Below are 23,854 nucleotides of genomic sequence, written 5' to 3'. Positions count from 1 at the left end.
CTGAGCTATTCCCACACCGATACTTCACTCGTCTATTTGTTTATATAAACCTCCTGATAGATAAATCGACGACCGCGATTTTTCAGCCCCGCGTGATTTCAAATGATTTGAAATTATATTCGGCTCCAATATTTACAAACATGATAAGTTATACTCGGCGATGTGAGCCCATGCGCGGATGTTGATGCGTAAAGAAACTGCGTAAAGAAAGTTACTAATGTACTTAATGTCAATACAATTGCGACATATCATCTATATATAATAAACTTACAATTTTATATTCACATCTCCTCGCTCCTATTGCCTCTTTATTATTTACTTATTTATTAATCGGAGCTCTTTATATAATTTTATTAATATTTTTAATAAAATCAACTCAATAAGATTAAATTGAAATATATAATTTTAATATGCAACAAATAAAATAATATATATTAATAATATTGAAATTTTAACACATTGTTTACTGTCCTTTAAATAGTATATCTAAATAAAACATTAAATTCTTGTTATTGTATTGATAACAATTATTAACTGATGAAATGTTATTCCATAATTTCGCGCTGTTGTTATGCCACAGGTCTGACAATGCACCATAATTTTATTTCACTATTTTTTTTTAGAATTAATAATTGTGCAAAATAATACGCGCATGCGTGTCTCTCTGACAACAGCAGCAGACGATGGTAATAAGCGTCAAAAAAGTAGACACTTTGAGAGTGGGAGTATAATTCCCCTTTTGCGGTCGTAACATGAGAGGATTTTCTGTCGTAGAATAAGAGGTTTCGTAGCATAAGAGGGTCGTAGGATAAGAGGTCCGACTGTATCTTGCCGCAAAAAGAACTCCCTCTATCTAAGCCGTTCGGAACCGGCATTAAACACTAGGTCCCTATAACTGCAGATAAGACGGTTTGCGGTCATATGCTAACGGAAAGGGTTTTTGGAAGGAGGTGTAGAGAAGGATGGAAGGGGTTGGTGTACCTGAAAAATACCCCGGCAATCCTGAGGGAAGTCCGGTGTAAGTCCGTTAATGTTTTTATACAACTTATATTTTGCAGATATTCAGATCATTTTAATTAAATTTTCTTTTATCGTGCGACTTTTTATATTGATATCTACATATATATCATTGACATATCAAATCAATAATCTAATTAGAGAATTGAAAATTAACTTGAAGACGAGTATTATTGTATATATCGGTTTTAGCGAGCAGAAACAAAGAATGGTTTATATACGATGACAATGCGACAAGGATAAACACGAGCTGCGTGACTCACGTTGTCGTCCGTTCCTTCGTAGCTTTCATATCTTTCTGCGTTCAAATTAGCGACTCTCGCACACACGTGTGTCGGGGTTTCTCGTTCGAACGGAGCAAGAATCCGACACGTACACTACGTGAACTATGCACGATCCAATTATGCGCTTCACCGAAATGCAGCGACGCATCCGTAGAATTTCTATCCGAGCGACCATCGTTGCCAGGATTTGTCACTCATCAGTGATTCATTCAACGATCTCGTATTACGTACGTATAGTGGTAGGTATGAAGCATTTGTTTATAACGTACATATGCATACAGTATAATCAGTATAGCATCAGTTGTCATCTAGAGAAAGAACGCTGTCTTTTACGTTGATACCTTGTAAATGGAACAACCATTCGTTATTCAAGCGTCCTTCGACGCTCGGAGATGAATGCCACCTTCGCCGAAGCCGATAAAAATGACTTGTCGGTTATCGGTATAATTCCTAATCAGAGAAACCGTAGGTTCTACAAGATTGTCAGACAACTGATGCGTTTTTTGACAAATAAAAACTGATTTGTCAGATTGGTTAATAGATACACACGGATTTCCGCGTTTATCGGACAAACCCATCGCGATTTATCACGGCCGATTGACTCGCTTTGCGTCAATCAATAAAAATTAAATTTGCGTCACGGCCCCGACGCAACGGGCTCGCTCATTCATTTCAGGGTCATCATTCTTGGTATACAAAACAGCGGGTAATGAAAAAAGAAAATCGCAGCCTTGGAATGCAATCGTAAGCAGAAACATTAGATTGTAACAAAATTAATCACTGTCTTTGAATATAACCGATATCTCTAAAAATATTTCGCTTATAATTTTAGCTTTGATAATTTATTTGTATTTATAACATATATAAAATCAATATTATAAACATTCGTAATTAAATGTTATATTTAAATAATTAAATTGTATAATATAAATGTGTAATATATAATTGTATAATATAAATTTAAAATTATATATTTAATATAATGTAAAAAAACTTTTACATTATATATTTAATTACATAATTATACACACACACACATACAATATTATAAATTATATATTAAATTTATATATAATAATTTTATATATATATATATATATATATATATATATATATATATATGTATGTGTGTGTGTGTGTGTGTGTTTATATAAAACTTTATTTTTGTTAAAAAAATTTATATAGTCTTATTATGTGTGTATTAATATTTGAAATAATATACTATATATAATAAAATAAAATAAATAATAAATTAAATAAATTTAATATTATTGATTATTGTATATTATACAAATTTTTAATTGTGCGTGTGTGTGTGTGTGTGTGTAATATATATACCATAATTTAGTGATAAAATATCAAACCAAAACAGAAAAGATGCAGATTCGAAAGGGTTAAATTAAACTCGACCATATGTACAATGGTATATGTAAATGTCCTGTTCTATTAAAGCCTCACATCGATTTACTGAGAATCGAGGAACCGGTCCTCCGGCTGTCACCGAACCCTCGGTGGTCGCCAGTTGAACCGTTACGTTACGTGAGTATGAATGTATGTACTTTGGAAAACCGGTAGGACGTTTAATCGATGAGCACAACAGTGGCAGCGGCGCATCTTATAAGGGATCGTCTCGTTTGAAATTGACATTTCGAAATAAAACTCGCATAATAAATGCAAAGGAAACATTGGAAAATCGGAGCACGCATTATCCACGTCTCGCTTTTTCTCTTTTTTTAAATCGGATTTCCCCTCCCCCTTTGTGCACGGAAGTAATACAGAAATTAATATCTAACAGCCTCATCAGCCGTGCTTCCTCTTTCATTATCACGGAGAACCTGCCGCAACGATGGATGTATTGAATCGATATCGCGTTCATTAGGCTCTTAATATAGGTACTCGAGGATACAATCATGGATATAATAAAGTAGAAACTAGATGTACACTTTAATTTATTATAAACGTTCTCGAGTAATCAGTTGAACAGTGATATAAAAATAAAAGATTATATATATATATAAACTATTTTATATGTAATAATTATTATTTATTCACGACTAATATTTCAATGTAGTAAAAATTAATATAATATTGCAGCAAATAAATGTTATACTTTTGAAAAAATAATTTTCAAATGTTAGTTTAATATTGTAAATTAACTTTAACGTAAAGATACTTCAGATTGTAAAATTCATTTCTCCATGTGGACTGTATTTCTTCTCAAAATCATCAAAGAGGAAATGTAAGAAAATTGACGAAACGCGACCATCAACGTAACTTCCGTCATCGACGATAGAATGCTCAAATTCGGATTAATCGTCACAAACGGCCACGTACTACTTGGCTAATTGACACGTTAATTGGTTTCGACGAGCCGTCAATTCCGCCACCAGAACGCTCAGGATTGCCCGTAGTGTTGAAAGCCTCCCCTCCAATACAGGGGCAATTAATGAGACTTCCGAACTTGTTTATCTACAATTTCGAAGAGAAAGCGACAAAATTTAAACAAATATAAGTCACGTGTGTAAACACATTTGCTTTTAAATTTTTCATTTTTTATATTAAAAAAACATAAAAAACTATGTGTAATAAATACGAGCATTCTCTCTTTTATATTTATTTTTTTTATTATTTTATTCTCTAGAAAATTAATTTAAATATAGAATCATATAATTATATATAAAGTTTTTAAAATATAATGCATGTAGATTTTTTATGGTATTTCTGGGTTATAAGCGATTGATAAAAAAAAAGACTTTTGGCGAATAAAATTTTATAAACTTAAGATGAATAAAACTACATAATTAATTTCAAGTAAAGTTTATTTTTATTATAAATTTAAAGCTTACTAAAGTTACAAAGATATATTATGATAAAAATTGGAATCTTGTAAAAAATGATGATTTTTTATCACATTTTCGACAAAATCTTTTCGAAATTAGTCAAAAAATCCAAAAGAACATTTAATGTTAAAGTTTTGAGAACTGTGTGTGCATAAAGTTTTTCTCTGTAATTTATTTTATCTTTGACATCTCTCTAGAATAATTAATAAGACTACAATAATTAATAATTTAAGTAGACGAAAAATATTGTCACTTTCAACATTAAAAAACTCATTAATCACTAATTCTGTACGATGTACATATTATTGTGTCATAGACACGGAATCATCTAGCGTACGTCAGAATGATACATTGTACAATTGGTATTTAATGTGATTGCCCGTGGAAATGTTCCGATAGCACGAAAGATCGTGTGAGTTTTTTGTCGCAAGCGAGAACATATTCAATAATTATTCTACAATTTTATAAGTAACTCTGGACGTGGGAGTTTTCATTTTCATATATAATCTTTTTTTTTAATAATTTACTTATAAGTAAATTATTAAGTTAATTGTAAAAGATAATATCTGAAAATGACTCCATTGAACAATAATAATACAAAAAATGTGTTTAATGATGTTATTTATTTGAAAAAGCAAATTAAATTAAAATTTCATTAAAATAATTAAATAAATAAAAACATCTTACATATTTTCCGAATGAATCATGAAACAAATTCGAGTAATTATTGTGCAAGGTTACACTTTACAATTACTTTAATTTCACATATGTTATAGTGGATAGATAGAATCTTGGAATCACATGCACTTTAATCACAATTAAAATGTACGTAATTCAAGAATATACAATATATGTGAAAATCGAAATGATTGGTGAGGTGTAACCTTTTCGCAATAATTATTAAAATTATTGTTAGTATATTTGTACAATATAATTTATATTCTTTCAAAATTTTACACATCTATAACTTCCATTATCCTAATTATATTAATTTGCCGTTAAGTAATTCTTCAATCTTTCAATATATGTATATACACTATACTTCAATAATATATTCACTTTATACCTTTCACCGATCTCAGATTCTTTTTAAGATCTCGAATGTAGAAAAGACATCTCATCTATAAACATTCAGAAAGGAATAGTATAAAGCGATCGAAAAAAGAGAAAGGAATTCGTTACTCTCTCTTTTGAAATTCGGAAGATATTCATGCCAAGCGAATGGCTGCTCACTAAATTCATTGAAAATCCACTGAATTTATTGAAAAAAATCTCATTTATTTTACTTACGCAACCTTTTAATAAAAGCCGGATGATTGCAATGACATAACATTCCTAATATTTATTCCTAATATTTACCCAATGGACAAATGTATTTTAATTATTAAAAATAAAATAATAAAAACGGCGTTTTAAAACACTTCATTAAGCAAGTCTCATTAATCCTTGGACAAATAGATTTTAATTATTAAAAGTAGAATAAAAGAATATTTGAATAATAAAAGTATAATATCTATAAACTTGAAAAATCTCAAAATAGAAAAGTTATTAAATTAATCCTCAAACATTGGTGCAAATTTTCGTAATGATAATGTTGACGAGCATATACAAAGTATACTTTCCCCTCGTTCTCCAGTATTTCAATGATTATAAATCAATAAATGTGTGTATAAGAATGTCTCATTTGTTTTAATACCATCTCACAACAATCAAAACTTTGCAAAATTGTCTAAATTTTACGATTTGTGTCACCAATAACTAGTAGGGGAACGTGGGGTAGAACGGCACCGCGGGATACAATGGTGCAGAGTCAATATCTTTTTACAGAGATGCTACCATGTCATGAAATATGTTGCAATTATTGCTATTAGGTGTCTCTTTCTGCGTGCTGTTATCAGTAGTCGCAATATTTTTAGTTGAAAGTTGATATAAATTATTTAATGCACTTGCTGTGCTCTGAGTTGTAATTCTTCGATATATTTACATAAGGTAAACAATGATAAAACTTTATTTTTTATTACCGTAAATACATTTATGTTTTAAAATGATCTTTTCTTATTAATTTCATACTGTGTCTATGTAAATATTGATTAATTATAATTTTTTATATGATCAAAAGTAAATAAATACATTTTGAGGCTTAATAAAATATTAGTCCACGAAATGTTGTACTTTTTATTTTTATACTAGAGAAAGAAAGAGAGTATACATAGATGCTGTCTTTCAAAATTAATACCAAAAATTATTACATTAAAGGATATTTTTCCATGTTTTAAAGAGAAAAATATTTATTATTACAAGAGAATTGTTTTTATTTATTAATTTATAGTTATCATTTAAAAATATAAATCTATATTCTTATGTTCTATATATCATATTATAATATACAACTTTTAAGAAGTTTTAGATATCAATGCTAATGAAATAAACAAGTTTTGGAGGTAGTCCATTATACCCCTCATGAAAAGCATATCACGAAAATTTAGACTTTTACTAAATCAATAATTTCGTTTATTTAAACTATTATTTTATAATAAACTTGTGTTTTTCTTATAGTGGATATTCCAAAGAATATTTTTGGTAAAAAAAGATCGATTAATTTTTTTTTAATATGTTGAAAACTTGCTCAATGCTTACGTTCTACCCCACGTTCCTCTATCTAAAAGTGTTATATGTGTAACAGACAAATAGATTTGATTGTCGTATTACCGCTCATGAAGAAAGTTCTCTTTCTTTCTCGTATTTCTTTCGTTACAAATTATATTTTTCATCATCAAAATTTAAGCAGTAGGATCGAATGAACAGCATCGAGACAATTTCGTGGCGCACGCGAGAATGATGTTACATACAATGTGCGATCCAATTGCACACGATCATTTCTTTCGTGCTTGACTGTATGCGCTGAGAGTTGATGTGACCTATTAGTATACCATAAGCTACAGAGATTGTAAGAAAGAGAAAGAGAGAGAAAGAGAGAGAAAGAAAGAGAAAGGAAAAGAGAGAGGAGAAAGAGAGACGTGGTGGAATGCAGAAGGAAAGAGAAAAGATTGAAGCAACGGTAAGGATGGAGAAAAGCAAAGAAGGGAATAGAAAAAGCCTAGCAAGCGAGAAAGAGAGATACGGAAACACAGCTTCTCTCGAAGCGTATGAGAGTTGATCTCAGGGCGGATTCCCACCGAGGGATCGGTCACGACTTGGAGTCACCGCCAAACGCCGTAAACGCCGTCCGCAAGAGCACTCCCGACGATTGGATAATGCGCGCGAATTTCGCCATCGCGTCCTCCTCCATCTTTTCAACTTGTACCTTCGAGAGAAGAAGGTAGAAGGCCTCGCCGCGCCATCATTACGTATCGCTATGTAAAACGGTAACCTATGACTCTGGTGGAAAGGCGTTTTCACCGTTGTATACTAAATAAGGAATAATTGGTACATTCGGATGAAACCTCTGGGTCGTAGAAACGTGAAGGGAGATGATTATTGAATAATATCATTGTACGAGATATAGTAAATCATGTCTGGACCACATGATCGCGATTTATCACTTATGCTCGTGAAGGATGAATAAAATTCGTTTAAGAATGATGACGCGAGCGGTTCGTTAAAATTTTATTTGATAAAAGAATTGAAAACTTAATAAGAAAAAAAAGTAGAGAGAGAGAGACAAAGAGAGAAACTTGGAAAAATTCAATATAATTATTAATTAGATAAATCTATTCTCCTTTTTGATAATATCCACATCATATATATTTACTAATACATCAAAATATGCTATCAACCTCGAGTAATAATATCTTAACTTAGAAGTTTTATGTATCAAATATATTCAATAATATAAAAATAAAAATCATATAAATGATCAAGCTGGATTAAAAGGATGAAAATAATTCATTGTAATGTGCATCTTAAAGAAATTTCATTGCTATATGAGAATTATATCTTATTGCTATTAGAATCCCTACTGTTATCAGAATGAATTCTAGATGCATTCTATTACGAGTACTCTGGAACATTTGGATTTATCGGATGCATCGGACGGTCCCCGTTTAAGTCGGGATACGCGTGAATATGCACGAACGTAAATGCCATAAGGAAGTCATTAATCTCCTGAAACTCGCGGTGGCTATCTTCGGCCCGCGCAAAAGAACCAGCTAAGCTGCATTCAACTGCATCAAGTGCACACAACTCTGCGCTACGGCTTGCATCTCGCATCCGTACCAAGACGTATCCCGAAGGATGACATTCCGCGCTCGTCTCGTTTCGGAACGCAGTAGAAATGAGATAAGATCGTATTATTAATCCATAACTATGCCTCGTACTGACGTGTAAGATATTAATAATGCCGCATCATGAGAGGCGAAATAAATATCTCTCACACACACACACACACACACACGTTTAGTTCAATGTATTATTGCGGAGCTTTACGAGACTAATTAAAAAAAAAAAAAAAAAAAAAAAAAAAAAAAAAAAAAAACAGACAAAATTGATCTTACTATTTTTTTTTACTTAATCTTTTACTTTAATTTTATTGTGTATATGTATTTTTCTATGTCCGTAAAAAAATTTTATTTTAATTTTATTCCTACGTATACATAAGCTTTGATATTTATTGCAAAAGTTGTTATTAATTTACCGTTAATTTATTACTAATTAAATCACAGAAATTCATTACGGATAAATTTATTATTGTTTCATCATTTCTGCTAAATCAAACTAATTAATAAACTTCAATTTTCGTACATTTTAGATTTTAATTAAAAGCATGAATTTGATTAAAATCTGAGAATGTTTAGGAAACGTATTTCACCTACGTAAATGCGAATTTAGTAATTAACGTTTTTTTTTCTTTTTTTTTTTTATTCCATATGGAACGGGAAGAAGATCCCCGTGAATCCGCGGAGCAATAGACGACAATTACGACGTCGGAAGTAGCGAGAACGCCAACGCTCGAAAGGCACGACTATCGATCGTTTCTACTCTAGTCGGTAGAATTTTGAGGTCGTCGTCCTTTGCAGTGTTGCACGCCAATCGATAGTGCACGACCGGCTCTTCACGGTGGTGGTAAAATACGCCTCTGCCAATTAATTTACAACGCTTGTCCATTGCAAGCAACATAAACCGCTTAGCGATTACGTTAGCCCGGTACTCGCCGCAAAGTCCGCGAGGGGATATACTATGCATTTGTAGATACGGCAAAATCAAACTTTGATAATGATCGTCACTCGATCGATCGATAATACGTCGACCTCCTTTCCAAGATGCGGCACGCCCGCCTTTCAAGACGCCTGACGTCTCGATATTACACTGGGTAAATCAGGCTTCGAGATTACTTCGAGATCGAAACGAATCGTGATCGGAATCACGGTCTTTCGACGCCAACCAATTAATACTTCATTATTATTTTTTCTATATGTTTATAAAATAAATATATCTTTTTTTGTGCTTAGTCATATCGTAAAAAAATTTCATTATGATTTAATCTTTGAAATCAAAATTAATATAAAAAGATCATATATATACTAGAAATAAAATTAAACTACAAAAGAGAGATATAATTAATTAAAATAAAATTTACGGATATGTAGAAAAACACAGAATAAATTAAAAAATTAAATTTTTGTAGTTTAAAAAATTAAATAAAAATAAAATTAAAAAATTAATTAAGTTTTGTCTATTATATTATTTTTTAAAATCGTTCGTTACGTTTCCAATAACACAATGCTAAATTAACTATCAGTTCAAATGTCAATTTGGAATTAAAGTGCCACGCTCGATGAACTTCACACACCCGCAAATTAATCGCCTGAATTTTTAATTCGTTTCACATGTTGCTCACCTCGATCTTTCACAAAAGGGAACTCGAGGCGGACGTGTCCTGTGAAAGAACACGACCGCAGGACTACGTCGGTAAACATCGGTGCACGCTATACAAAAGACGCGTAAGGAAGATGAAAAGATTCGCTCCTCGTGGTTCAGTGGAATGTGGGCGTATAGTGCTATGTACACCGACGATGTCCGGGAAACGAGCCAGCCGGCTGATATGTAGATTTTTCTTTTTTTCTCTACTATCTCATTTCCCTTTGGCGCGATAATTCGCCCCACTTTCGCATACATCGGCTTTGTGGCCAATATTTCAGGGACCCGCAAACGTCATCACAAACACGTCAATTTTTTTTTATGGAAAAAATATTTGAATCAGAAGGAAAAAAAACGCGTAAAGCGAGAACTTAATTTTTCTATAAAAATATTAGAATATTTAAAACTTTTTAATATCTATTATTTTTTTTATTATTTTTTAATCATCTTTATTAAGAACAATATAAAAAGAGAAATTATATTAATTTCATTAAAGTTTTTTTTTTTAATCTGAATATTAAAATATTTCTATGTCTTATTAAATTAGATGTGTAACTTCTTTATTTTGTATAAATTTGATCACATTAATCGCACGTGCGACAGGTAAGTATGTCCTTTATTTAGATATTTTTCGACGCATTCAAGGCAAACCCTCGAATGAGCTCCGACCCTTCAAATGAGCCTCGAAAGAGAGAGGTCCGGTCGGGCAATGTTCAATAGGGAGAGATTCACGTAGGGATCAGTGTCGAACGATCAGGTTCGTCGGACCGGCTCTCTTGCGTAATACGGCCCTGAGCCATACTCTCACAACGGTAATGGAAGCCCGGTTCGTCGGGGCTTCCTCCTACGACGCCGACAAAACCCGTTCCTTCTTACAGTTTAATGATCGTGGACGTACATGTCAGAATTTATGCGGCTCGGGCGGGAGGAAAAAGAAAAGGATCTTCTGGAAAAGCAGGCGCGTACTGTTCGTCGTTAAAACTTTTTTTTTTCTCAACAATTTTTTTGTTTCTTCTCTCTTTTTCAGGAGGATATCGATTCTCGTGGCAAATTTATGTGCCGATAAGAAACTTCCCACGAGATTTAACGCGATCTAAAGAGGAAAAAAAAACATTCCCAGAAATATTTCATTGCAATTGAGATCAAAATATTGTCGAAATAATAGGTCGAAAAGAAGTTAATTATTTGAAAAAAAAAAAAAAAAAAAAAAAAAAAAAATATATATATATATATATATATATATATATAAATTTCTTATCTGTTATAAACATGTTAGAAAGTATTGAAAATTCATCTGACATCGATTATTCTCATCAATGAAGATGCTGAGAAAGTAGAATTGAGAAAAAAACAATATTGTTGGTTACTCTTGCAAATAGGTAGTCCGACGCATTGACTGCAAAATTAACTCTTTATAAGTAAAAAAAGAAAAAGAAAAAGAGCGCAAAGAAAACAGCGTAACAAAACTCGCAAATGACACAATTTTATTTTCAATAAAAACAAAATTGGAGAAATTCGCCGTCTGATTTTTCAATTTTCTAAAAATTATTTCATTGTGCTCGAATTAGATTCTTTAATTACAAGGCTTAACTTTATATTCTTATTCTCTTACGCTTTTAATTTAAAAAATTAACACGTACATCCATCTTCCTCGCAATAATATTATATAGATATAATAATCGCGAAAATAAAAAGAAAAATCGGTGAAAATACCGTAAATGTTGCGATAACACTGAAAATTGCGTTCCGTGTATACCGGGAAGAAAATCGACAAAGCAACATTTACAGAGGAAGACGATCGAGAGAAAGATGAAAGAGAGGAGAGACCTCATAATGAGTCGCGTTTGCGAAGACAAGCAGAGCATGTCGGAGCGGGCCAGTGCACATCGTATTCACGATCGCATCCGCGATCTCTCGCCATGATCCGTCTCTTTTTCTCTCTCTCTCTCTCTCTCTCTCTCTTTTTTTTTTTTCTCTCTAACGTACGCATCTTGCACATCGTGAACGAAATGCAGTCGCAACAAATACCGTCCGCGACCGGACGGGCGTATAATTTCGACTGAAATCATCGCTTTTTCGGGATATGCGATGGTGGATCCACCACCTGACCTCAATACCGGTTTGCCTGCGGTTATTTATAGCGTGTGTTATTGCGGCGATTATTGCGAAAATGATAGCGTTATTATCGCACGCAGTTGTTGTAAAGGAATCATACCTTTCATAAATGCTCAAGTCAAAGATGAACATTGATAAGAGAATTTAGATTTCAGACAAATAACGCACGTGTACTTGATGTATTTAATAAATCTAAAATGTACATTTATTGAATTTTATAACAAAGAGCTCCAATCTTATGAAAAATGAGATATTAATTAAAATGAGAGGTTAAGAATAAGATATATATAAATTTTATATTAAAAAAAATAAGATATTAGTAATGCCTTTTTATTCAAAATGTATGAAAACATTCCTATGTATAAACCTCGAATTTTAAAACATTTTTCTCTTCCTGTAGAGTTACGGTTTCGCTTGTCTCCTCAATATATATAAATTATATAAGATATAAACAAAAATAAAATCTATATTATAATTTTTTCAGAAAACTAAGGGAGTTTATGCAATTAGAGAACGTTACAGAACGATACAGAGACATGAAGAGCACTCGAAAGAGCACCATATTATACGGAGAAAATGGGCAGGGATGCAGGTAGGTGGAATCGCTTTCTAAACACAGACAAATGATCCCGATTTAAAGTCATATCTCAAATTGCAACGCAAATGTAAGATCCGTTGATTGAGATCTATGGAGACAACTCATATTGCTTGCGCGAAAAGCTGATTCTGTTCGCGTTGAGATGAGATATGGCCGCGTTAATTGCGCGGTTAATTGCGTTATTACATACACACACACATATATATATATATATATATATACATATATATACACGTCTACACATTCGTGCGAGTGGATACTTTTCAGTCACATTCCTCTTTATCTATTATCTTTTCAGTCTATTTATGTCCGCGAGAGGGAAACCGCGAGTCACGGTGAAAACCGGGCCATAATTGTCAACGAAGAATTTGGGTTAGACACCGCTTGTCTGTCTCGCACCTGCCGGTATGTGTCGCGCCTCGGCACCTGCGTCGCGAATATACCGACGTAAATTGACGATGACAACGAAATAATAACGAGCAACAATAAACGAGTTGCCAGACAGTTGTCGTCGCGTCGATAATTCGCGCCACGACTAATTTTCTAAAGTCTATTTCACAAATTCCCACAACCCAATAATCTATAAATTAAAGGAACCAAAGTAATTATAATATGAATAAAGTGATTACATAAATTAAGAATGTTTAGTACCTATTTAAAAATATAAGAATTTAATAAAATTTGCACAGATTGTTCTGATACATGTTCAGAAACTTATAAAAAAACCTGGAGTTGATTCACTGAAGCAATAAAAAATTATAAGGATTTTAATTTGCAATAAATTTACCCGTCGATATTATTATAAATATAATTATTTTGTGGATCTAATTATAAGTAAAAGTATTATTATAATTATAAATATAATTATTTATATAAATAAGTATAAATATAATTATTTCTGTTTCTTTTTAGCCCTTAAATTGATACGATTACAGATTTTCTATCTTATAAAAAACCTGTGATCGTGTTGATTTAAGAGCTAAAATAGATAGAAATAATAATAGGAATTTATTCAAAATTTGCAAAAATATAGTTTAAATATAGAGGAAATATTTGATCACATAATTTTGGTCAAGTACTGACTAGTTCAAAAGATATTGAATATAATTTTCTCAATTTCGTCCTATTATCCGAGATGACATTATTTATATATTCCGAGATGATATTATTTATTGTGAAAACGTAGCAACATAGCATTCAGCTGAGTCTTCTTTTGACATTTTAAATAACCTATCTTTTCATCTGAAGATGCCTCTATATACAAACGTGTAAGGGAGAAGCTGTAAGGGAGACTAGGCTTCATATGTCAATTTGCAACTTATGAAAAATTACTATGTTGCCACATTTCTTTCTTCTCGGAGAAATGACAAATTATTAAATTTATCAAAGAAATAGTTAAAAATCTTCTATATTTTGTTATTATTCACTATTATAATTTTTATTCTGACATTTTAAATTACTCTGTACGAGTAAATTCTTTTATTTTTATAATTCAAATTTTATGCTGTAATGTTGAAATCGAGGTATCGTCAATGATAAAAGTTTCTCATTATAATTTAAGATACACGAAAATTCTCTGAAAAAAAGCAACAGAGGTTCAAAAATACATTTCTACACTCTAGCTATGGATAAATAATAAGATTTTATGCAATCTTTATAATAATCATATATTAAGATATATGAGAAAAGTATATATTCGTCAATTTCGACTACTTTTTCTCCGATTGTAGGTGCTAAACATCCTTAAATTAAGTTAAAAGAATTATAAATAGAAAGAGAAAGATTAGAAATACACATGTAAGAATTAAAATATCTAACTATGGATGTAAATAGTAGAGACGACAATAATAAAACAAGCAATAATCTTGGAAGGATTTTTTACCGCAACGCATTAGAAAAAAATGTGCTCACCGCGAAACGATTTTTTTTCCATCAAGGCATATCGAGGCCCGAAAAGTGGAACATCCAAGCCACAGAATGCGCAATTTTTCCAGCTTCCACGGATTCCACGGAGCGTTTCCGCGACCGTAATTGCAAAACGGACACGCGTAACGAAAGATCTTAATTAGCTTAATGAAATCCGCTAATGAAATATGCTCGATCCCGATGCGCCGATTCGAATCTCTACCGCGTTGCCCCAGAATCGTGCTAAAAATGTAGACACGACCGACAGCACATCACATATAGCGCTGAACATATCAATCTCCCTGTATTCAACTTTGCCATGCATGTTCGATCGATTTCAAATGCGATCTTGATCATATGTGTGTGCGTGTGTGTGTGTGTATACGTGTGCACTCATTTTTCCATTCAAATCAATTACAAGTCGATGCAACGTATTAATTTGCAAGTAAAAATTTTAATTAAAAAGTAATATTAAAAAGCACACATTGATATGAATATAATTTGATTGAATAAAACGAGAAAGTTATTCGCTACGTGAAATGTTGATTAAATGATAGCGATCCAAAATATAAATTGAATTTGATTTTATTTTCTGAAATAGAGTAAGACTGCGATACTATAAGATACAGTTACAACATTGAGCATTTTATTGATAGATATTGCTATCTATAGATGTAGCGCGTAAAATAAGTGTTATCCAATTTTTATCCCAATTCCATTAAAACTTATTACAACGTCATGGTTGATATATCGGAGTGAGTATAACGCAATAAATCACATCTAGTGCGTACCAACGATCTTAATCCGTGTGCATTTGCCTATTTCCTTGTTGCGCTACAATGATATATTACTGTGTTGCGAATAGCATTGTAGAAAAAGAGAGACATCGTTTGTATTATCTGGAAGTGATCAATCCACTTGTCACGATGCATAATAATTTATTTGAGAAATATCCTTGATAAATATAGGCAGAATAGTTTATATTTAACAATTTTACAAATTGCTCTTGTTGTTTCTATACTCCTATTTTCAATATAAAATATAAAATAAAAACAAATCAGTGTATGAAACAAAAAAAAAAAATAAACTAAAGACAATAAAAATAAATCTAGAAGTAAGCTTAAGTTAGCCTTCCACCACCCTACCACGCTAAATAAAATCAAATCTATTTTAGATGTTAATTAAGTGTATTGGAATCCGAAATTGGAAAATTTCAAACAGTATAAAAAAAACTAATTTTATTCTAATGGCGATTAAGTATTTTAACTATATTAATAAACAAGTATTTTGTAACTTTAAAATATCTAATTTATTATTACTTTACTCTTGTCTAAGTTAATTCGTGCTATCATTTATATATAAATTATGTATAATAATATATAAATAAACAAATATTTAGTATCAATAATTTTGGAAATTTAATTATTTAATCTTTTCCGCTTACATGTGAGGCGCTTGAAAACTATTTTATCAATGTTTTTATGTGTTCTGGAATAATTCACAAAATAAAATTATTTTATTCAAAATTTTAAACCTAAAGATTGACGCTTATAAACTAAAGTAAAAAAAAAAAAAAAAAGAAAGAAATCATATATAAAATCCTACAAAATTACCATCATTCGTATATTCTTAATTCTCTCCTTTTTGAATAAAAATTCAATTGATTTGGTTTAAATCTCCGATTTTATATTCTACAAGACGTATTTTGAGGGATTAATACGCGTAATGTCGAGACGCCTGCACGCGAATACGATTTCACCGCAATTTAGTACGTAAGCTACGAATCCTTATGACACCGAAGGAAAGGATGTAAAGCGCGCGTTTGCGAGGTCTTCCGTCAGTGAAAACCAAGAACGATCTCTCGAAATCTCCGGCTCACGCCTAAGCCATCGTCGTTTCCGGCGTTTGGACGTTGTCGGAGAACTTTCTCCTATCGCGTTCGACTCGTTCGCGTGCGTATGTAGATAGCGAAGCATGCGGCGCCGATCGCGTGCATTATTTTAATTTCGACTTTGCTTCGAAGTAAAACCCTCGTGATGTTAATCCCAGAACGTTCGACCTATTTCTGGCACTATCCAAGACGGAATGTTGCAATAAAAAAATTCGTCAAATAATTTTTAATTACAATTAAGTACAAACGGATATCGTAAATATTATTCTGTTACATTTTGAAAATTTAATTATTAAGTTTAGTTAATTTATTTTCCCTTCAATTAGTAGCTTTTTTATTTCACATACATATGTATAAATTTTTGTAAAAACTAATAACGTCTGTATAAAAACAAAGAGCATATATAAAATATTCTAAAAAATTATTGTTTACATTATACAAAATTTAAGATTCTACAATTACCTTTACTTAAAAATTAGGCATTAATATTTAATTAATAACAATTGTTGACGTTATATGTTATATTAACACGACTTTGCATCGATGTAAAACCCTCGTGATATTAATCCTAGAACGTTCGACCTATTTCTGGCACTATCCAAGACGGAATGTTGCAATAAAAAAATTCGTCAAATAATTTTTAATTACAATTAAGTACAAACGGATATCGTAAATATTATTCTGTTACATTTTGAAAATTTAATTATTAAGTTTAGTTAATTTATTTTCTTTTCAATTAGTAGCTTTTTTATTTCACATATATACAAATTTTTGTAAAAACTGATAATGTATGTATAAAAACAAAGAGCATATAATATAAAATATTCTAAAAAATTATTGTTTACATTATACAAAATTTAAGATTCTACATTTACCTTTAAATAAAAATTAGATATTAATATTTAATTAATAACAATTGTTGACGTTATACGTTATATTAACAACTGATAATAAATAGATCAAGACATAGCGGAAAATATCTTTTATATGAGAATAATCGTGCGAACGTCTCTATAGAATTACTTTGTTTTATGTTGTATAATCGAGATAATTACACGAGAACGCATAGTGCGTGCAATTAAAAATTGCGACGAATAGAATAATAAAACAATTAAGTCCGTGAGATGAATAAAGAGGAAAACCTCTTCTAAGTTTACGCAAGTCGTTTCCCTGATATTATCATGCCCTTCCGACAAGAGAAGCTACGACGAGAAAGTTTTTTTGACCCGCATTAATTAATGCACTAAGAAACGATTGTGAAGCTAGTAATCTGAGAGAGAAAGAAAGAAATGCATATCTAGCGTTGTGAAGAAACTTAATAATAATATTTTATAAACTATTTTTATAAATTTGCGATAAAATAAATAAAAAAGAAAATTAGAGAAAAATTTGAAAAAATAAAAAATATGTATACTATATATTGTATAAATAAAATATATTTTTCTAAATAGACTTATATAAATTTGATCTCTTCTGATATATAACGTTTTACAATTTTTGATATTTAATATTTAATGTTTTATAAAAATATATTATAAAATTTTATAAAAATTATAATTAATTAAATATTCAGATAGTTTAGATTTTGTTTCTACAGTTCTTCATTCGACAATTCGCGTTGCTTAAATCTCAAATTTTGACATTATGTCAAAATGACTCGAGCACCATTCGAACGTCACGATTAAAAATGTTTACTTTCGCAATTTGTTTACGGTACATAAATCTTTTATTCTTATGCAACAGATACGAAATATTTAGTATTTAATAATACAATTCTATATCAGGTATCTGTGATATTATGAAAGTCCTTGTTCTGTGACCTATTTATTCTATAGATCCTTGTCTTTACGGGTCTCGAAATGCAAATGAAGATTAACCAGAAAATAAACGTGACACGTGCGTGTACGCACGAATAGGACGCGATTATCATCTCCGTCATCACCACCATCACTATTGCCATCGGCTGTACTTTATTGCTTTCTTTCTCCTAGAATTACCTCTAGCAGCAAACCCAGCGACGCATAAGGTTAAAGACCTTACCCGCGAACCAGTTTCGATCGACAGCGAAGAAAAGCATGTACTATACCTAGATGAGGGTACGTGTATGGGTGTTTGTATAACATGATAAATCCTTGAATCGATTCGATCACGATTTGCGATTATTCCTTTAGACTAGGTGCTCTATTTTATTCGTGCTAATGACGTCGTTCCAATGAATCCATCTGGATATCTCCGACGCTTCCCCTATCGAGAGTGCGCACGTTCGTTAAATAAATGCCGTTTAGGCGAATCAATTTTATGACTGATTGAAATCGTAATTGCGAGGAAGCTGCCGTCAACATCGCAAAAAGTGTTATAAACATACTTGGGAAAAAAATTTTACGAATCAAAAGATGGTGCTTCTGAATTAAATATAGATAAACACTATTTCATCCAGAAAAAAATATAATTGGTAGTTTATTAATAAAAATAATTAAAGAACAATTATTTCTATAAAACAAAATGTCTAAAATATTATTTTAATAATTTTTGATGAACAAAATTCATGTTATATTGATGCCGTAAAAACTCTATTCATCGTACAACTGTGATTTTATAAATATAAACTTTTTGCAAATTTTATTCACTGACAGTTGAGTACTTTCAATTGCGCGATGCTCTTTTTAAATTACAGGTTGTATTACAACTGCAATGTAATAACGGTTTCCTCATTGTTATTGAATCTCGATGAAAAAACGGCGCGTTGAAGACGTTAATCTCTTTAATTGTGATCGTTATCAAAGAAGCAACGCACGATTGCGCGATATTGAAGTTTACTTGATGTTTAGAAAATTATTGCCGCGAGAGTAAATGGAAATATTTTGAAAAAAATTTATAGTTTTGCGACAAAAATGTGATTATTCGCTAATGATAATTGGCGAAAAGCGTACACCTGATGTCGCTCCTCCTTTCTGCATTCGTAGAAATGACGGTAAATAAAAAACTAACATTATTTTTCTTTTTTTTTTATGGTCACGATAACACACACACAGAACGCATAGGACGGCGATCATTGTTAATGACATTCTCCTGTTTATCGCCTGCCGTGGCCTGCTCCGGAATCCAAACGAATACTGATTACTAAGTAAAGTTTAGACATACCCACGCGTGCTTACACGCCTGTATTTACGTAAAGCTTTATGTTATCGTGGATCTAAAATACGCAGAAATCTACGTAAGCAGCGCCAGAACTCTACGGGAACGTATACATATGTGCGATCAGTATAAATAATAAAACTTACATAGAGCAAATTTCTCTGATTTATCGGAGGTCTTACATTCTGAATTTCTAGATTTTGAAAATAATAATTCGCGAAACAATGTGCGATAATTTTGATTTACCAGATCGAAGGATATAAGTTCGTAATATATCAAAGATTTATAAAATTAAAGATATTTATATAGACACATACTACTATTAATATAAAGATCAGTAAATGTAAAAATTTGCGATATCAATGATTTATATTAATTCGAAATAATAAAATAATTTATATAAATATTAAAAATAGTAGACACATGAAATTCACGTAGCAAAGATATGTAAGATTAAAGATATTTATGAAAATAAGCATTTGAAGCAAGATCGCAAAAATTCGCGATACCAAAAAATTTTCTCCAAGAGAGATTCAAATATAGAAATAGAAACTGATGATTAAAGTATAGTACAAATATAAATTTATAATAATGTAGAGCAAAGATCTCTGTGAGATTATAAATACATTTATAAAAATAAGCACCACTTTATGAAGCAAAGATTGATAGACACAATACCAATTTATGGCATCAAAGATCTACGAGATTCAAACACATGTACACATCACACACATAAAAATATATACATAAAAATGTATGAAATCGAAGGTCGATAAAGACACTCGAATTCGTGTTAGAGAGAGAGAGAGAGAGAGAGAGAAATATCTGTGAGATCTAAGAAAAAGATATTAATAAAAATCTACAGTACCGGAGCATCGTAAAAAAAGATTTATAGCATTCGCGAGTACCTTTGATATTCAAGATCTTAACAAGATATACTATCGAAACCATAACAGCATTGCCAGATATACCAAGGTTGTGCAGAGCGTCTTATTTTATCATTATACGATCCAAAGTACCGAAGACTCCGGCAAACGGAAAAAGTTCTGCCATGTTCACGACGTGGTTACATAGATACATGGAATATCGTTGTGACGCTCGAGAGATGTGTATCCGTTCACCGACATCGATATCTGACATTTCAGCAGAGAAGCGCATTCTGCTTTTCTCTCTCGGCAGGGCGCGCCTGAACCAGGTCGACGCGATATATAGAACGATTCTTCTTCGCGTTTGCTGCCTGCTAATGCAACGCGGGCGCGTAATACTATGTAATATTGGTTTGAACGCGCTTGCCTGTGTACTTGTTTGTAAAAAGAAAGAAGAGGAGCGAGACAGAGGGAACGAGAGAGAAAGAGAGAGAGAGAGAGAGAGAGAGAGAGAGAGAGAGAGAGAGAGGGAGAGAGAGGAAGGCAACCGTGTATTCCAACACGCTGCGCGTTGCGTAATTCATTGTTCGGATGCACACGACGTGAACACCCGCGCCATCCACGCCGAAGACTTAAAAGAGCCGGTTGGCTACCGCTTTCACGTTTCATCAACGTCCGGACTTTACTCGCCTCAAACGCGCGTTTGCCCCCTACCCTCCCCCGCACGCAAAAGAGATAAAAAAAAATTATGTTAAATCATTTCTTACGCCTGAGGTACTTATTGTCTCGAATAGAAAAAATCATAATAGTTGCGTCAGATTGTTTTATCATTTAATTTTTATTGTCTTATTTTTTCTTGATAAATTGGCTGCAAAGGCGCGTGACATGAAATATATACATTTGATAAATAAAGTTATATAAACTTTAAGGATGTTTAGTACCTATTTTTAAAAATATAGGAATTTAATAAAATTTGCACAGATTGTATAAAAAAACCTGGAGTTGATTCACTGAAGCAATCAAAAGTTATAAGGATTTTAATTTGCAATGAATTTACCCGTCGATATTATTATAAATATAATTATTTTGTGGAGCTAATTATAAGTAAAAGTATTAATATAATTATAAATATAATTATTTATATAAATAAGTATTAATATAATTATAAATATAATTATTTATATAAATAAGTATAAATATAATTATTTCTGTCCTTTTTAGCCTTTAAATTGATACGATTACAGATTTTCTATCTTATAAAAAACCTGTGATTGTGATGATTTAAGAGTTAAAATAGATAGAAATAATAATAGGAATTTATTCAAAATTTGCAAAAATATAGTTTAAATATAGAGGAAATATTTGATCACATAATTTTGGTCAAGTACTGACTAGTTCAAAAGATATTGAATATAATTTTCTCAATTTCGTCCTATTATCTAAGATGACATATTATTTATTGTGAAAATGTGGCAACATAGCATTCAGCTGAGCCTTCTTTTGACATTTTAAATAACCTATCTTTTCATCTGAAAAAGCCTCTATATACAAACGTAAGCGAGAAGCGACTAGGCCTCATATGTCAATTTGCAATTTGACCAACTTATGAACAATTACCATGTTGCCACATTTCTTTCTTCTCGGAGAAATGACAAATTATTAAAATTACCAAAGAAATAGTTAAAAATCTTCTATATTTTGTCATTATTCACTATTATAATTTTTATTCTGATATTTTAAATTATTCTGTACGAGTAAATTTTTTTATTTTTATAATTCAAATTTTGTGCTGTAATGTTGAAATCGCGTTACCGTCAATGATAAATGTTTCTCATTATAATTTAAGAAACACGAAAATTCTCCGAAAAAAAGCAACAGAAGTTCGAAAATACATTTCTACACTCTAGCTATGAATAAATAATAAGATTTTATGCAATCTTTATAATAATCATATACTAAGATATATGAGAAAAGTATATATTCGTCAATTTCGACTACTTTTTGCTCCGATTGTAGGTGCTAAACATCTTTAACATGTACTGTTTTTTTTTTCATTCTCACTTTACGAATTGTAAATGTTTAAAAAATCAGCGCATCAAAGCCGCATGGTCAGTAAATGCTTGTGCGTATTAGTAACAATACCAGCAAATCGTTGATTTCGTAACGATTCATTATTATCGGTCGTAGGAGTGATCATATAACCTTGTAACCATGCCTACCATAGTATATACGTGATTAACGTGCGGCAATTATCGTTTGTAATGAAATGTACACCTGTGCGATCTATTGCGTTTATGACGTTTATTCTCGTAATCGACATATCGTACTCGTAAAAAATGATGCGCGCGTTTATATTTATAAATGCTTCTACCGAATCAATTGTAATATTTATTCCTTCTCATTTTACGATTTTTATTCTCACGATCGATATCGACGCGAAATTACGTTCGCATTCGTGCGTTCTTTATAATCGTTGCGTCACAAACGGTATGCTTATTCTTTTAATCGACAGCGATGTAAAAACATATTCGCGCATTTATAATACTTAGCTTTATAGTCAAACGAAATGTCGAGGCGAAATTATGTCGGCGTCCAGATATAATTCGTCATGTTCATGTGCTTAATGCAAATATTTTCGCAAAACGCACACCGTCTGCGACGAATTAACCTTATCGTTGGCGCGATTTTAATGACCCCATTACTTTGAACCAGTGCAATCCTGTCAGTCAATCGTGTAAAACATTTTGCCAACGCAATCGACGAAGCGTATTTCTACAACGCGTGTTTTGTAAACACGTCGAACGGCCTGGATACGCGATCTCGAAAATCATTCAATCCGAAGAATTATAATCGACATGTATGTACACTCAATATGTTCAGTAGGTATGCTCGGATCATATAAATTACTATATTTTATATACAAATATATATTAATATATATATTAATAATGTATATTATATAAATAAATAAATAATATATTATAAATGTGTGTGTGTGCCTTGACAGTCACAAATTCATGTGTTAAGGTATTCTTGACATCAAGTGTATGTATGTACGTATATACGTTAATAAATCGAGAAAAATAATTCTGGCATCGAGAGATAATCGTGAGAGAAAAAAAAAGCGCAAAAGACGCTGGTCATATTTAATTCAAATTAGTCGAATATACTTTGCAAAGTTAAACCGAGATCTGCCTGGTGAAACAAAATTTAACTTGCAAAGCTGCGTGTAACTTTGCATCTCGGAAGATTTTATACATCGCAGATGAGAAACACAGACGAGGAATCCGTCGAGAAAGGCTCGATTAAAAAAAAATTCCGCGAATAAGCAAGGAGATAATAAAAAA

At 31.6% G+C, this 23,854-nt stretch overlaps 1 protein-coding gene across 2 annotated transcripts in view; it reads right to left on the bottom strand.

Annotated features, from left to right (window-relative positions):
• The window catches only part of LOC140669770 (uncharacterized), a 73,914-nt gene that overhangs the window by 48,494 nt on the left and 1,566 nt on the right, over window positions 1–23,854 (bottom strand). The gene's annotated exons all lie outside the window — the stretch shown is intronic.

The sequence above is a fragment of the Anoplolepis gracilipes genome, chromosome 9 (genome assembly GCF_047496725.1).
Source record: "Anoplolepis gracilipes chromosome 9, ASM4749672v1, whole genome shotgun sequence".
NCBI classification, from domain to species: domain Eukaryota; kingdom Metazoa; phylum Arthropoda; class Insecta; order Hymenoptera; family Formicidae; genus Anoplolepis; species Anoplolepis gracilipes.
Note: the sequence above shows the minus strand (reverse complement) of the source record. Positions and strands in the feature narration are given on the sequence as shown.